We start from the raw sequence: 16,687 nt of genomic DNA, 5'->3' as shown, positions 1-16,687 counted from the left end.
AAAGCAATCTACAGATTCAATGCAATCCCTATCAATCTACCAATGGCATTTTTCACAGAACTAGAACAAAAACTTTCACAATTTGTATGGAAACACAAAAGACCCCAAATAGCCAAAGCAATCTTGAGAACAAAAAAACGGAGCTGGAGGAATCAGGCTCCCTGACTTCAGACTATACTACAAAGCTACTGTAATCAAGACATTATGGTACAGGGACAAAAACAGAAATATAGATCAATAGATCAGGATAGAAAGTCCAGAGATAAACCCATGTACATATGGTCACTTAATTTTTGATAAAGGAGGCAAGAATATACAATGGAGAAAAGACAGCCTCTTCAATAAGTGGTGCTGGGAAATCGGGACAGCTACATGGAAAAGAACGAAATCAGAACACTCCCTAACACCATACACAAAAATAAACTCAAAATGGATTAAAGACCTAAATGTAAGGCCAGACAGTATAAAACTCTTAGAGGAAAACATAGGCAGAACACTCTATGACATAAATCACAGCAAGATCCTTTTTGACCCACCTCCTAGAGAAATGGAAATAAAAACAAAAATAAGCAAATGGGACCTAATGAAACTTCAAAGCTTTTGCACAGCAAAGGAAACCATAAACAAGACGAAAAGACAACCCTCAGAATGGGAGAAAATATTTGCAAATGAAGCAACTGACAAAAGATTAGTCTCCAAAATTTACAAGCAGCTCATGCAGCTCAATATCAAAAATACAAACAACCCAATCCAAAAATGGGCAGGAGACCTAAAAAGACATTTCTCCAAAGAAGATATACAGACAGCCAACAAACACATGAAAGAATGCTCAACATCACTAATCATTAGAGGAATGCAAATCAAAACTACAAAGAGGTATCATCTCACACTGCTCAGAATGGCCGTCATCTAAAAATCTACAAACAATAAATGCTGGTCAAAGTGTGGAGAAAAGGGAACCTCTTTCACTGATGGTGGGAATGAAATTGATACAGCCACTGTGGAGAACAGTATGGAGGTTCCTTAAGAAACTAAAAATAGAACTACCATATGACCCAGCAATCCCACTCCTGGGCATATACCCTGAGAAAAGCATAATTCAAAAAGAGTCATGGGGCTTCCCTGGTGGCGCAGTGGTTGAGAGTCCACCTGCTGATGCAGGGGACACGGATTTGTGCCCCAGCCTGGGAAGATCCCACATGCCGTGGAGTGGCTGGGTGCGTGAGCCATGGCCACTGAGCCTGCACGTCTGGAGCCTGTGTTCCACAACGGGAGAGGCCACAACAGTGAGAGGGCCGTGTACCACAAAAAAAAAAAAAAAGTCATCAACCACAATGTTCATTGCAGCACTATTTACAATAGCCAGGACATGGACGCAACCTAAGTTTCCATCGAGAGATGAATGGATAAAGAAGATATGGTATATATATATACAATGGAATATTACTCAGCCATAAAAGGAAATGAAATTGAGTTATTTTTAGTGACGTGGATGGACCTTGAGTCTGTCATACAGAGTGATGTAAATCAGAAATAGAAAAACAAATACCGTATGCTAACACATATATATGGAACCTAAAAAAAAAAAAGGTCTTGAAGAAACTAGGGGCAGGACAGTAATAAAGACACAGACGGGGCTTCCCTGGTGGCGCAGTGGTTGAGAATCCGCCTGCCAGTGCAGGGGACACGGGTTCAAGCCCTGGTCTGGGAAGATCCCACATGCCGCGGAGCAACTAGGCCCGTGAACCACAACTACTGAACCTGCGCGTCTGGAGCTTGTGCTCCACAACAAGAGAGGCCGCGTTAGTGAGAGGCCCACGCACCACGATGAAGAGTGGCCCCCGCTTGCCGCAACTAGAGAAAGCCCTCGTACAGAAACGAAGACCCAACACAGCCAAAAATAAATAAATAAATAATTATAATAAAGCAGTTCTTTGAAAAAAAAAAAGACACAGACATAGAGAATAGACTTAAGGACACGAGTGGGGGGAGGGTAAGCTGGGACAAAGTGAGGGAGTGGCGTGGACATATATACACTACCAAATGTAAAATAGATAGCTAGTGGGAAGCAGCCGCATAGCGCAGGGAGATTAGTTTGGTGCTTTGTGACCATTAGAGGGGTGGGATAGGGAGGGTGGGAGGGAGACGCTAGAGGGAGGGGATATAGGTATATATGCATGCATATAGCTGATTCACTTTGTTATAAAGCAGAAACTAACACACCATTGTAAAGCAATTATACTCCAATAAAGATGTTAAAAGAAAAAAGTCACCTTTGCTATGCCAATGCCTGAGTTAATGAGCTGAGAGAAGAAAAGGTCAAAAAGGAGAAACCTAAAGGCAATGTGAGTTGGGGGGTGAGACAGCTTCTCCTTTTCAGCACTTTCTTCGAAAACTTGGGTCGTTTTATTTCTCATTTGCTCAGCCATGTGTGCTCACTCTCTCCTTTACCTTGAGAGGTGACTGTTAGACATGCACAAGAGTAGAACATGAAGGCCTCCAGATAAAGTAGACACTGACAGGACACACTGAGTCTAAGTCGTTTGTTTTCTTTGACAGGGCTTTACCAGGCTGGATGGAAGAAGAAAAGACCATCAGTAAAGCAAATGGCTCAAGTGGAGTTATAAATCGACTCTGTACTCTTCAGAGCATTTATTCAACTGAGGACATATCCAATTAAGGACCTTATAGCTTTTTCTTTCCTTTTTGCTTACATGGAGAAATAACAGTTAATATAGTTAAGTATCCCAAGGCAGAAGAGTATTGTTAAAAAAGAATACAATGTTATTGATTTCTCAAGACACCATCAGATATTTTAAGATTTGGATTTAATAAAACATAATATGATTTCTTTTATGGGATTTTTATGTTTTACCAATCTTTATCACCCTTGTGCGTTTCATATTTCAAAGTGAGAGTATCCCACTAAGATCAACTGGACGGATCCTGATCCAAGTTACAAAAACCCATGGCCTTTATAGCCACATTGTCATTTTCCCCCAGTTATCTCTTTCTGTAGGCAGATAGCGTAGGGGGGTTCTTGGAGAAAGAGAACCAAGCATGGCTTTCTTGACATAAGAGAAGCCATTTTAGGCCTAAGCCATTTGGTGATCTAAGCCTGGCCATAATGCTTGACTTTGAACAGGTCTCAGTAATAAATGATCTTAAGGGGACAAAAGAATTCAGAAACAAAGGACTGTTATCAGGCGAGAGAAATAACAAGAGCAAAGCTAATATGTCAGTTGTAAAGACTCCCAGTTCTCTTTCAATGGTAAAGACTAACCTAAAGCTCTGTCTTGGCTGTTTTGCAGAATTTAAATCTCAACAACCGGATCAATTGGAATCTAAGGGATGATGACAGTGACCTTTTCTGACCCTCATGACTTCAATCAACTTGAGCTTGGACTCTATCATCCAAACCCCTTCATGAATATGCATGTACCGATAGCTTAAACTTCCCCAGTTTCGCTGTTCAGAGAGCCACTTCTTTGGGAAAAATCCCTGGTATTCTCCTTACTTGCAGCAAGTAATAAGTCCTTCTCCAGCAATCTGGCTTGGTTGTGTCTTTTGGCGACACCACCAAGAGGCTAACCCAGTTTTCAGGTAACATTTCTACATAATTGAGCCTAATTTATACTTATTCATATTTTTCTATATACACAGCATTTATTATATATACATAGTAAAATGTGATACATTGTATAAGAGGAAAGATTTGAGTAGCAAGGATTCCTAAGCTGGTTTGGGGAGAGGGTGAAGAAAGCTTAGGAAGTCATCTGAGCTGGACTTTAAAGCTTTTTAAAGAAGGACCAGACTTCCCTGGTGGCGCAGTGGTTGGGAGTCCGCCTGCCGATGCAGGGGACACAGGTTCGTGCCCCGATCCGGGAAGATCCCACATGCCGCAGAGTGGCTGGGCCCGTGAGCCATGGCCGCTGAGCCTGCGTGTCCGGAGCCTGTGCTTCGCGGCGGGAGAGGCCACAGCAGTGAGAGGCCCGGGTACCGCAAATAAATAAATATATAAAGAAGGACCATGTCCGTTTGTTCTCCACTCTCTGTGCATAGGAATTTTTCTGGTACAGCAAAAGGATGTGGAAGTGGAAAAAATAAATTGTTTGGAGCAGAAATAATAGATAGACATCCTTAAAGGAGGAGGAAGGACAGATTAACATTTACTTTTTTTGAGGCCCTAAAATGTGCAAAAAATGCTCTGTGAGTAGAATTGAAGGTAAATTTGAGGAATGGTGGTTAGTTGGTAAGTACGTCCACACCTGGCAGCTTCACAGTTTTCAGTTACATTCAAAAAGAGGTCATTTACTTGGAAAGAACCAGGTAGCTGGCAACATAATTGGGCTACAGCTGAAGCCCTTAAACCTCTAAACTACAATTTGTATGAGGAAATAAATTCCCTTTGTTATTTGCCACTGAAAGCAGCTGAGCTTTATGTCAGATAAGATACAGGTTAGAAGCAGAAGAAGTGACGAAGTCTCCCTGTTCTGCTCTAATGTGGTCTAAAGAATAAGGGCAATAGTAGCACCACCCTGGAACTTGTTAGAAAAAGCAAATTCTTGGGCTTCATCCCAGACCTACTAAATCTCTGGGGTGCACCCGGGGATCCTCAACAAGCTTCCCAGGTGACTTTTCAGCATGTTGAAATTTGAGAACCACTGCAGTCAGCTCCTTATTTGCATTTCTAACAAGCCACAGGTGTAGCTGATGGCCTTGGAAGGCAGACCAGCTTTTGAGTAGCACCTCTGAAATACTCTGTTCCCTGAGTGGACATTGAGACAAACACTTCAGAGCTCTGAGGGATGCCTATGAAGCTTTTCTCCTCATCAGAGGTAAGTTCTAACTGTCAACTAATTCAAGCTGGTTTCTTTCCAAAAGAAGAGGTGAAGCAGGCAGTTGGGAGAATATTTCTTCTTTGTATCAGCAGATCGGTGATAAAGAAAAGTGTATCCTATTGTTACCGAAAGTGGGGTCGGGGTTGCTTGCTGCTCTAAAGCCAGTGAAGAGGCAGGGGGCGGGGAGGGCGGATTCACGTCCGAAGGCCAACTCCTCCCCTGACGACCAGTGGGCAACAGCTTTTAAAGGGGAGTTTAGAGGTGTATAGGTGGAGGGAGGGGGCTACATGCAGAAATAGCATGGTCAGCTCTGACAGTCATCTTGGAATTGTTCATTCGGTGGTCTGATCAGCTTCATCTTGATTGTTTTAAGTACAGTTAATCTTCAGTTCCAGGGTCAGTTTATTTCCATTTTTTGAGGCCAGTTCTCGGAATTGTGGCAGCTTATGTCATGGCTGCAGTCTGGGCATCACGTAGTTAACTTCTTCCACCTGGTGCGGGTTTCAGTATCTACAAAACAGCTCAAGGATACAGCTCAGAATATCATCTATAACCTCTGAGGAGGAACTAAAGGTCCTTGACTTTGCTTAACGACCAAACTATTATTATTTTGTCTTGTTTGACTGGTTTCCTTTGTTTTTTGCATTTTCTCACCTCTCTGATTAAACTTATTTTTTGGCTCAAGTTTTTCTACAGACAAAAGGCAGGCTGAGGACGTGGTAGGGGGTGGGGAGGACCATATAGTGTTTCACTGTAGGTTCTTTGGCTTTTAGCAGCAGTGTGGGTCTCTAACGATTTTAAATTAGGAAAGGGTATTTAGTGGAAGGATTCTGAATAGTTCACAGATAGAGGAATCAGTTCAGCTTGTAACAGCAGCAATGTATGACCCTCCTCTTTTTAGTGCTGCTACTGGATAAATCAGTTACAACTATCTTGTGCTCTTGTGTGTCTTCACACAAGTGTGTAAGTGTGTCATTCCCAGTAGAAAAAGAGAGATTGCCCTAGCTTTGGGCCCCATGATCACCCATGTGTTCAAGAGAGCAGGGAACTACATGAATGTCAGACTTGTAAAAATCACATAGATGAAGCAGGCGAGATATTGTTCTTCCAAAGGAAGAGTTGCTGGACATACAAAAACACAGATGTCCACAATCATGTTTCTAATATAGACAGGTGAAGAAAAAGAGGCATGTATGGAATTAAAAGATTGTATAAGGAAGCCAAAAGCTGAGTTACAAGTGTGGACCAAAAAAATGCCACCTGCCACATCAGTAAACAAAGGATGTTGAGGCCATCAAGCCATCAGCCGTGCAGCCACCCCCAATTGTGCACCTTGAGGGGATTCAGGATGAAGAAAACCAGGATACTGGCCCCAGATGGTTAGGGTGCATATCAAAGGAATGATTTCAAGGAGCCCAGACTCTTGCATCTTCCCATACACAGAAAAGCACTAAATTCATTTACTTGAGATGTCTGGTTTTCTTTAATTAGCAGTAATCTTTTGATGTTCAACTACCTGGTTTTTTTTGTTTGTTTGAACTCCTGTGTATCCTGGCTCCTCCCTTACCTCTTTGGAGCAGTCCCTCAATGCTATCTGAGAGGCTGTCCTCTGGGCTTAAGTCCTCAGCAAGTTCGCTGAATAAAACATAATCAGGTTGTGCATTTTGCTTCAGTTGACATGAGAATGAAATTTGAGAAGCTATAATACTGATCTAATGGGCTGTATATACTTAATAAGCAACAAAAATTGTTAAAGAGCATATGATAGTTATTGTGTATTCATGGCAGGTGTGAGGCTTCTTTTATATAGAGCAGAGTTTCTCAGTATCAGTACAATTTATATTTATTATCTGTGCATTGTAAGATGTTTACTCAGGGACTCTACTCATTAGATGCCAGTAGCACTCCTAGCTGCATTCGTGACGATCACAGATGTCTCTAGACATTGCCAAATGTCCCCTGGTCCAAAATTGCACTTGGTTTAGAACCACTGACTTAGAGATTTCAGATCTTTTGGAAAAGACATGATCCAATAAGTATGATTTTCAATCACTGTTGGGAAAAGGAAAGCTTGACGTTGATCACAGGAGGCATGGATAAGTTGGCATGGCTGTTGGTAACTTTCTGCTGACTCATTTAGATGCAGGTGAATGTAAACATCTTTATCATTTAGGAGATGTCTTGTTTTTTCCAAAGCATGTATCGTATAAGGGAAGGATATGAAGGATAGCTTTAGCAAGATGGCTAACCATTTCTCACTCTTGCTGACTTATATTGGGATTAAAGACATCTGAAAATAGAATTCTTTCGGAAGTGTTGAGTAAGAAGTTAAAGGAAGTAAAGGGACTACAGATCCTAGGAGGTATTTTCAACGTATTTTTCTATCCATAAGATTTTAGAAGAGAAAAACTGTCTTGAAGTTGAACATTTGGCTACACAGATGGTATTGGCAATCATTTGGATTTCTGGACAGTAGCTTAAGTTACTGGAATAATGGCCTCTTGGATAATGTAGCTTGTCTCACTAAAGGGGGAACATTTGTTTGTCTGGAATAGTGCTTCTCAAAGGGTAGTCTGCATCAGAATTATTGCCTAGAATACCAATTCCTGGGTCCTACCATAGACCTACTGAGCCCATTGGGAAAAGGGGATTGGAAGTCATTGAATTTGCAACTCTAAATTCATTCTACAGGCGCTCGTTATGTACTGTGAGCTTTGAGAATTTATGGTCTACTAGATAGTTTATCTGTCAATTAAACAGCACCAAACCAGGGAGAGAGTGAGTGAAAATACATTGAGATAAAGTGAAGAAAGGAAAATATATCAAGTATCTGCTCATTAAAAAAAAAAGTAATAAACAGGATAAAACCTATATATTAAATTATGAAATGGAGATTATTACCTTGGATAATAAATATTAATCTTATAAGGATTACTGAGACTTGCTGGGTTGAAACTCAAGATTGGAATATGGTGACTTAAGTGTGAGCCTTATTATTATTTTTTTTTAATGCTGGGATTTGGAGTTCTGTGTATCAAGAGTGTATACACTGTGGAAATCTGCCCATTAGATTTTAGAGTCCATTTTCATGAGGATGGCAGGAGAGAAACAGAGGTGTATCACAGTGGGTGCCCATTATAAGCATGAGGAACCAGCTACAGAAATGAACAACACATCTTGGCCAAGAAAGGACACAAAGCCAATGTGTAACATTTGTCAAAACACTCCGTTGGCTCAAAGAAGAATTTCTGACAAATTCTTTACTGACTTTTAGATAATTTCATTCTGGAGAAGAAGATAAAGTGTCTCGGGGAACTGATATTTGGGGCCTCAACATATAGGGAAAAGAAAGAGATTGGCCTTTGGGTAGAAGATGCCAGGTTTGTTAGTTGATCTCATAGCCAGAGAAAGGAAGACAGCAGTCTGAAGTTTGCTTCAAGAAGTAGATTTCAAGAGGTTCAGAGAAAAAAAAGTCATGACACAGCATCATGAAACATCTGGAAGGGAAGTCTACTAGAAAGATTGCAAAGCTCTCCAAAGAAGCAATTCACATTGTACAGTTGCAAGTCGCCTCAGTGAAGAACAACAGGACATAATTTTAAAAATCAGTGGCATTGTTTAGAGTGCTGAAGTGACCAGATTTTTCTAAAGTAGTAGTGTGTGGCAGAATAATTTATCAAACTATTAATTTGTTCACTTCTTATTTCTGCATTTCCCATTTCAAAAAAAATGTTCAAGCTAGTTCATTTCCTCATAAATTTTTTTCTAAATTGGGAAACAGAAGCTATGGTTCTTCTTTGTTCTCATGGTCCATTGTCTCATGTCCAACTAATGACCACCCTCCAGGAAGTTCCCCAGATCACAGAGGGAATGCCTGTGTAGTGCACCTGAAGAGCATGGATAGCAACCATTGTCATTACCCAAATTAGAAAAGATGTCTATGCCCCAGGGAATCAGGCGGGTGGGATCATGAGTTTTAGGTCAAGGAGCATCTCAGAAGTCATCAGTATGGGCTGATAAAGAAAAACAAGAGGGACATTCCTAATACTGTGGCGCCCTATGTGGGAATCTTTGCACAAACTTTGATAGAAGAATAAAGAACTCCAATAAGAAGTTAAATTGATTTCCCAACATGTACTAGCTGTATGACACTGGGAAACTTAATCAGCCTCTTTGTGTTCAGCTTCTTCTTCTGTAAAATAAGGATAATGTATCTCATAAGGTAGTAGAGAGGATTAAATGAGACAATGTAAATATAGTGGCAACACTGTCAGAGATGTAATAGGGACTGGGTTAATAATTGTATTCTTTTTCTTTCCCAAGTTAAAAAAAATATTGAGATTTATGGCTGGGCTAACAACAAGAGGACTGTTTGGAAGCCTGCGAAAAAGAACTTAGTCCACCTAGGTCCCTTTCTCCACCAGTGAAGCACATTGGAGGTATATTTTCTTGAAAAATTAAAATAGAGAAGCTATGGATTTGGGGACACTCAGCAAAGAGGTGAGGCTCTGAACTTAAAACAGAGTGATTAAATTAAAGTCTACATACAGAAGGTAAGCTTTCCCATCCTAGTCCCCTTTGTCCATCTAGCTTCAAAAGTAGCTAAGGGCTTCCCTGGTGGCGCAGTGGTTGAGAGTCCGCCTGCCGATGCAGGGGACACGGGTTCATGCCCCGGTCCGGGAAGATCCCACATGCCGCGGAGCAGCTGGGCCCATGAGCCATGGCCGCTGAGCCTGCGCGTCCGGAGCCTGTGCTCCACAACGGGAGAGGCCACAACAGTGAGAGGCCTGTGTACCGCAAAAGAAAAAACCAACGAAACAAAACAAACAAACAAAAAAAGTAGCTAAGCTTATATATCCCTGATGGAAGACTGGAAGATTCTTCTCTAGAGGAAAAAAATATTAACTGACACAGAAAAAAGACCAACATATATTGAAATTTGGGGAAGCCAAACATAAAGTCTAGAATACTTTCCAGTTAGTTTAGAGTGATATATATCAGTCAGGAAGCCCTGAATATGTACACAGTACTTCCAAAATAAAAGAGAGAAATCAAAACAAAAAATAAACAAGAAAGGTGATGGATACTTAGAAGAAACAGAGACTATGAAAGGAGTAGAAGAAAATTTGTAAGAGATTAAAATTAATACTTGCAGAGATAAGGAAAGACATTGTATCCATGAGAAGTGATCAGGCAACTTTAAAACTGAACAATCGGAAAGTAAGAAGGAGTTCCCAGAAATTAAAATATAGTATTCAAAGTAAAAGAAAAATGTTTGGAAGATAAAGTTAATAAAATCACCCACAGGAAAGGCAAAGAGATTAAAAATAGAATCAATTGAACTTAAAATAGAGAGTTTATCCTGGATTATCCAGGTGGATCCAGCATAACCACATGAACCCTTAAAAATGGAGCAAGGTCAGAAGGCAAAGTCAGAGAGACAGGCTCTGCTTGTATGGAAGAAAGCAAACGACCATGTTGTGAATTGCCAGTGTAGAGGACTAGTCTTTAGCAGCCAAGAGTGATCTCTAGCTGATAGTCAGGAAAGAAGCAGGGACCTTAGTCCTATGGCCTCAAGGAACTGCATCTGCCAACAATCTGAATGATCTTGGAAGTGGATTCTTCGCCAGGGCCTCCAGATAAATAGCCTCTTACAGACACCTCAATTCTGTCTCATGTGACCCTAAATGGAGGAGTCATTCAAATTCACCCAGACTTTTGATCTACAGAACTCTGATATAACAAATGGGTATTGTGTTAAGTCACTAAGTTTCTTATATTTTTTTATGGCAGGAAAGAAAACTAAGACATAGGGATAAAAATTCATTAAAAAAGAAACATCAATAAAATAATCACACCTCTGCAGTCCTGTCCTATTACTGTACTTAACTCAGTATATTATGATTAATTTTATTTATATGTGTATCCCATCCTAGATTATGAGTTCTTTGAAAGCAGGAACTTTGCTGTCTTTCTTTCCTAATGCTAAGCATAGGGTTTATGCTTAAAAAATGATCATTAGTATTTGTTGAGATAATTTATTTTAACGTAAAACTGAGAGTCAATAACAAAAGACTACTGAGCCACTGAATATCTCAAAGAGTTTATAAAACGTGGGATTTATAGTCCCATTATATAAACTTTTTAAAAGAGTATTAAGTTATCTAAGTGGGAATAAATTTACTATTTATAGAATAGTAAATAATATCTATTTAAATATTAGATATGTCTCATATCTCTAAATTATGCAAGCATCTCTAACATTTTATCATGTAAGAAAAAAGTATTTCTACAAGGTGAATACTTTTTTTTGCATCAAGAAGATTTGGGATACAATCATAAATTTTAAAAAGTGGAATAAAAGAAAAAAATCAATGTGCCTTTTCTTTTATCCTGCCCATCCATCTTGGGCAAAATAATCCAGACTTCTTTACTTCTAGCCAATTCTAGAGGCTAGAAGTCTGAAATCAAGGTATCAGCAGAGCCATGCTTCCTCTGAAACCTGTACAGGAATCCTTCCTAGCTTGCTCCTAACTTCTGATGATTTGTTGGCAACCTTTGGCTTTCCCTGCCTTGTAGATACATCACTCCAGTCCTTTGTCTTGACATGGTGTTCTCCCTGTGTTTGTTAACCACCTTTTCCCTCTGTGAATGTCCATCTCTGTGTCCAAATTTCCCCTTTTTATGAGGACACTAGTCATATTTTATTGGGGCCCACTTTATCTCGACTACCTCTATTAAGACCCTGTTTCCAAATAAGGTCACATTCTTGGGCACTGGAGGAGAGGTCTTCAGCATACCATTTTTCAGAAACACAACTTAACCCACAACGCAGTGGGATGATATGGTCCTTGTTAATGTCAATAGGTCATAGCACTAATCTTAGCACCACCTTTTCTCTTGATTTCTCTGTTGTGTGAGACATTTTGTTACCGTATGGTTTAAGCCACCTTTTTTTTTTTTTTTTTTTTTTTTCAGTACGCGGGCCTCTCACTGTTGTGGCCTCTCCTGTTGTGGAACAGAGGCTCCGGACACGCAGGCTCAGCGGCCATGGCTCACGGGCCCAGCCGCTCCGCGGCATGTGGGATCCTCCCGGACCAGGGCACGAACCCCGTGTCCCCTGCATCGGCAGGCGGACTCTCAACCACTGCGCCACCAGGGAAGCCCTAAGCCACTTTTAGATAGGTAGTCTGTTACTTTCCGCTGGAATCACCTTAACCAATCCACATAGCTTAGTCTTTTAATTTTGCTTATAACACCAAAATATATTATACAGAGTAATGGAAGACTTGACTTGTGAGCCCACATCTATCTGGCTCCAAAGTGAAAGCATTTACTCATTCTTCTGTACTGCCTCATTCATTCATTCAAACATGACTCCATCTATCCTTTATAATTCCAACTTAGTACAGTAATTTTTATCCCAGTAGAAACCTAATAAATAGATGCAGAATTGAATTTACTTAAAATGAATCCTTCTTGGGGCTTCCCTGGTGGCTCAGTGGTTAAGAATCCACCTGCCAATGCAGGAGACACGGGTTCGAGCCCTCGTCTGGAAAGATCCCTTTTGCCGCGGAGCAACTGAGCCCACGGGCCACAGCTACTGAAACCTGCACGCCTACAGCCCATGCTCCGCGACAAGAGAAGCCACTGCAGTGAGAAGACTGTGTACCACAATGAGGAGTGGCCCCCACTAGCCACAACTAGAGAAAGCCTGGGTGCAGCAACAAAGACCCAACACAGCCAAAAATAAATAAATATTTTAAAAATAATTAAAAAAAATTTTTAATGAATCCTTCTTCACAGTGAATATTCTCCGCAACCCAGAAAGATAATAGAGCAATGAAAAAACTATCAATCTAAGATTTTTGATATTCATGTCTTTTGAGGTGCCTTCTCTCCCCAAATCCAGCTTTCTAGATATGTAGCCTCTTATCCCAAGGGAGGTATTATTGAGATATGAGCAGTACTAGATCCAACTCCAGCTCCCTTTACTATGTACTCACCACCCACCCAAGGCAGTCTAAGTCATCTTTCTCTGGGAGGTAGTTTAAAACCATTTCTTTAATTCAATGCGGTACCAGATTCAAGTTGGAATCTACCCCATATCTTTAGAATTTTTATCTAAAGCCCTTTAGCTTCCTTAACCTTTTCTTGTATGCAGGTCTCCCTCTAATGGGTAGAGGAAAAGAACATTTTTGGTATAGCTGTTTTTAAATCAGAAGAAAACATTCCCTGAGGTTATTTGAAGTCAGAAAAATTAAAATATTTAATATAGAACTCGATTTTAGTCCTTTGGGTTCAATCAATGAGAAAGGAGAATGCCTTTCTCTCTCCTCTCCTACACTTAGTATATTGAATACTCTCTTCTACATTTAGTATATTGAATAAGTCATATCCTTACTAGAAACTTACATTCTAGTGTGGACACAGCTACATTAACAAATAATAATAGTATGTGATGAGTGATATCTCTTAGGTATGTACAAGTCCTATTGAGGCACAGAGAAGGAACAATTAACTGTGTCAGGGCCTGTAGAAGGGTTCACTCCGTTTTTGAAATCTATGCTATGTCTTGAAGGTTGAAAAATAGTTTGTTAGGCAGAAGAAAACAAAACAAAACAAAGTCTATTCCAGAGTGAGGACGGCATGAGCAAAGTCGTGCGAGAGAGCAGAGTATTTTTCAGCATCCTCTTTCACTGAAGGAGGAGAGCATAGATGAGGCAAGCAGCAGGAATTAAGGCTGGAAAGGGATGCTGTGTGGAGACCTTCCTGCCCCCCCTTACATTCTCACTCTGTCCCACAACAGACAGGTGATAGCATGTAAGTGAAGAGCTCCACCTTCACCTTACAGAACTGTCCAGCAGCTTCCTTGCTACCCATTCTTTGTACCAGTTCTGTATGTTCTGCTTCAGTTCTTTCTAATTTGGGCTCATGCGTTTTCCCCTCAACCCTTCAAATTTGATGCTAGGCATTTTTGCTAGCTTCTATGCACTTCCTTTTGTACATGACTCCTGTTCCCTCTCCCCAGAACATTTCTGAGAGTACTTCAGATAAGTACAACTCACAGTCCTTGCAGGCTTTTGTCCTTAGCCCTGCCACTGGTGGCCCTTCCTAGAGGCCATATCACAAAAGGCTTTGTGCAACATGCTAAGGAGTTTGGATTTTATTTTGAAGCTAATGGTGAACATTTTAAGATTTGTAAGCCAAAGAGTGACATGGGGAGATTTGCATTTTGGGAAGTATCTCTCTGGTTATGTAACAGCAAAGAACAAACCTGACTCCATACTGGACCTATTCCTTTAGCTCTAACCCTTGTTCTCTGTTGCCTGTGTTTAGTCATACTGGCTAAGAATGACTGAAAGAATGTTGCCTGTAGCCTGAAAGGTACATGGTAGTCCATTCTCCAGACTCTGACCTTTAAAGGTATAACACTTTTCCTTTCATATAGACATAAAAAGTTGCAGGACAGAGAGTAACATTTGTCTTGTTGGAGATTTACAGTAACATTGTGACCAGACCACTGGTGGCTAGCTATAAGAACAAAGGATTCCTGCACCAAGAAGTTTTAAACAAACAGCCACCCCTTTCCTCCCCCTTTAGTATAAAAGAAGCCTGAATTCTAACTCAAGTAAGATGGTTCTTTGGAACACTAGTCCGCCATCTTCTTGGTCTGCCGGCTTTCCCAATAAAGTCACTATTCCTTGCCCCAATACCTCATCTCTCAGTTTATTGGCCTGTTGTGCAGCGAGCAGTATGAGCTTGGACTCGGTAGCAGTTGCAGTATAGAAACAAATTGGAAGATGTTGAGAATAGAGAGAGGCAGGAAAATCCATGGGGAAGTTTGTAATGGTTGAGATGATGAATAGTGGTGGGTAGCTGATCAAAGGAGACAGGGAAGCGGATTCAAGAGTCAGTCAGTAGGTACAATGTTATGTTATCACCAGCCACCATAATCAACTTAGGTCAATTTTCTCTTTCATTTCTTAAAAGGACCTCCCAATTCCTACATACTTACTCTTGTTTTATCCCTCAAATTCCTCTCCCCAACTAAAATAAACAAGCAATTATTAATCCACAGAAATAAACTTTTAGGGCTGACTTTGACATCATCTAAGGCAATTCTCTCATTAATAACAAAATGGAGGTCACGTTGTGAGAGGCCACAAAAAGAGTTGTTCCTCTGTGCTCTAATCCACTTTTCATGCCGGTACACGTGGACTTGTGTTTTTCTTTCCACTCCTTAATTTCATTTACGTAAGTTCTCAAACAGAAGTACACGTTGCTTCAATATTCTGCATTCTTTCTCCAGGGAGTAGGTAGAGTTGGAGATGTATTGGAAGAGGGACACAAAATCCATCTACAAGCAGCAATGACACAACTTACCCACTGAGCCCCATCCCTAAGTCACTGGGCTGTAGAACTCTCTCCTGCACTGTCAGGTTCTGCCCTATAATCCTGCCTGTTTCCAGCCCAGTGATGCCACCCCTTGGAAAGCTCAAACTTTTGTCTGTTTGGGGATGGCATTAAAGGGAACATCACCCCACTGCCACCTTTGTGGCTTTCCATTGGCATATTCCATTAAAAACAGCCAAGTGAGTGTCTGAGAGACAGTGTGAAAGAGGCAATTTCCCAATTACAAGGAACTTCAATGGTTTAACAGCCCCAAACCCTGTCACACACTTCTACTGAAGGAAGATACTGCTTTTCAGCTTGTCACAGATTGTGATTCCCTTGGTATAATAGCTTTCTGTACTTCAGTGTTTACCTTTAAAAGCCCACCTGCTACTTCCATGTCACTGGCAGCTTTGGTTAAATTAAATTAAATTTCTAAGTAAAATAAACAGTTCATCTTTGGGGGATCCAGGCCCAAAGAGTTTTGCAAATGTCAAATTACTTTTTCTGGGTTCACTCCAGGAAGCCTTCATTTCTTTTTATCCACTCTCTGTAATTAATTCCAGAGTATGAAGACATCTCAAAGTTCTGGAGCGAATCTATATTGTCTACATTCCATTGTCCTTGATGCACTTTAGCATTTCTATAATCTCTCCCATAGAGAAAAAAATTCCCCCAGCCTTATTTTTTTCTTCTGGTGGGCTTTCTCCTTTGCACAAAATGAAATGCACCTTCAGAAGAGTCTCAGTAAATAGTATTTCTCTTTCACAGCTGAATACATTTACAGTTTTTACAAAAAAGCAAACATTGTCAGCTACATCACCTTACTAGGCTTTATGATCTGGAAGGGACTTTCAAGGATCCATTGTCCGATATTTGGCAAACCAAATCATACTGCAGACTCGATGGTCACCATCCACTAAGTGGAATATAGAGTATGTGTCAGGAAGAAGGGAAATCTGAGCTTCATTCGCACAGAGAAGAATGGTGAGAGGAATAGTCCCAAAAGAGTAAACAATTTGCTGTACTGGTCAGTGGATCAGTGGGCTGGAAAACAGACTTAATTTTCAGATGAGGAAAATGGGACACAGAGAGTAAAGACTTGCTCAAGGTTGCACAGCTAGCCACTGTCTATTTGTAGATGCAACCCTGAGGCTATTGGTTATGCTTTTTGTACATTACACCATAGCTGCTATTTGGCCCATTGTTTAGATCAAGTGAGACCTTGTCAGTAAAGAAAGATGGAACCTGCCTTTCTTTCCTTAAACAAAAACCAAACAAACAGCTATTAGAGTCTGAGAGGTCTCGGTTTGAATTCTTGTTTCTCCACTATGTGACTCCGGGTAATATGCTGTAGCTTTCTAAGCTTCAATGGTAATACTAACAGTACATATACACCATACCAGGTATACGTAAATATTAAATGATAAGTGCATGCAAACTTTTTTGCT

This window comes from Delphinus delphis, chromosome 8 (genome assembly GCF_949987515.2).
Source record: "Delphinus delphis chromosome 8, mDelDel1.2, whole genome shotgun sequence".
In the NCBI taxonomy this organism is placed as follows: domain Eukaryota; kingdom Metazoa; phylum Chordata; class Mammalia; order Artiodactyla; family Delphinidae; genus Delphinus; species Delphinus delphis.
The sequence above is the reverse complement of the archived record's forward strand: the minus strand, read 5'-3'. Positions refer to the sequence as shown.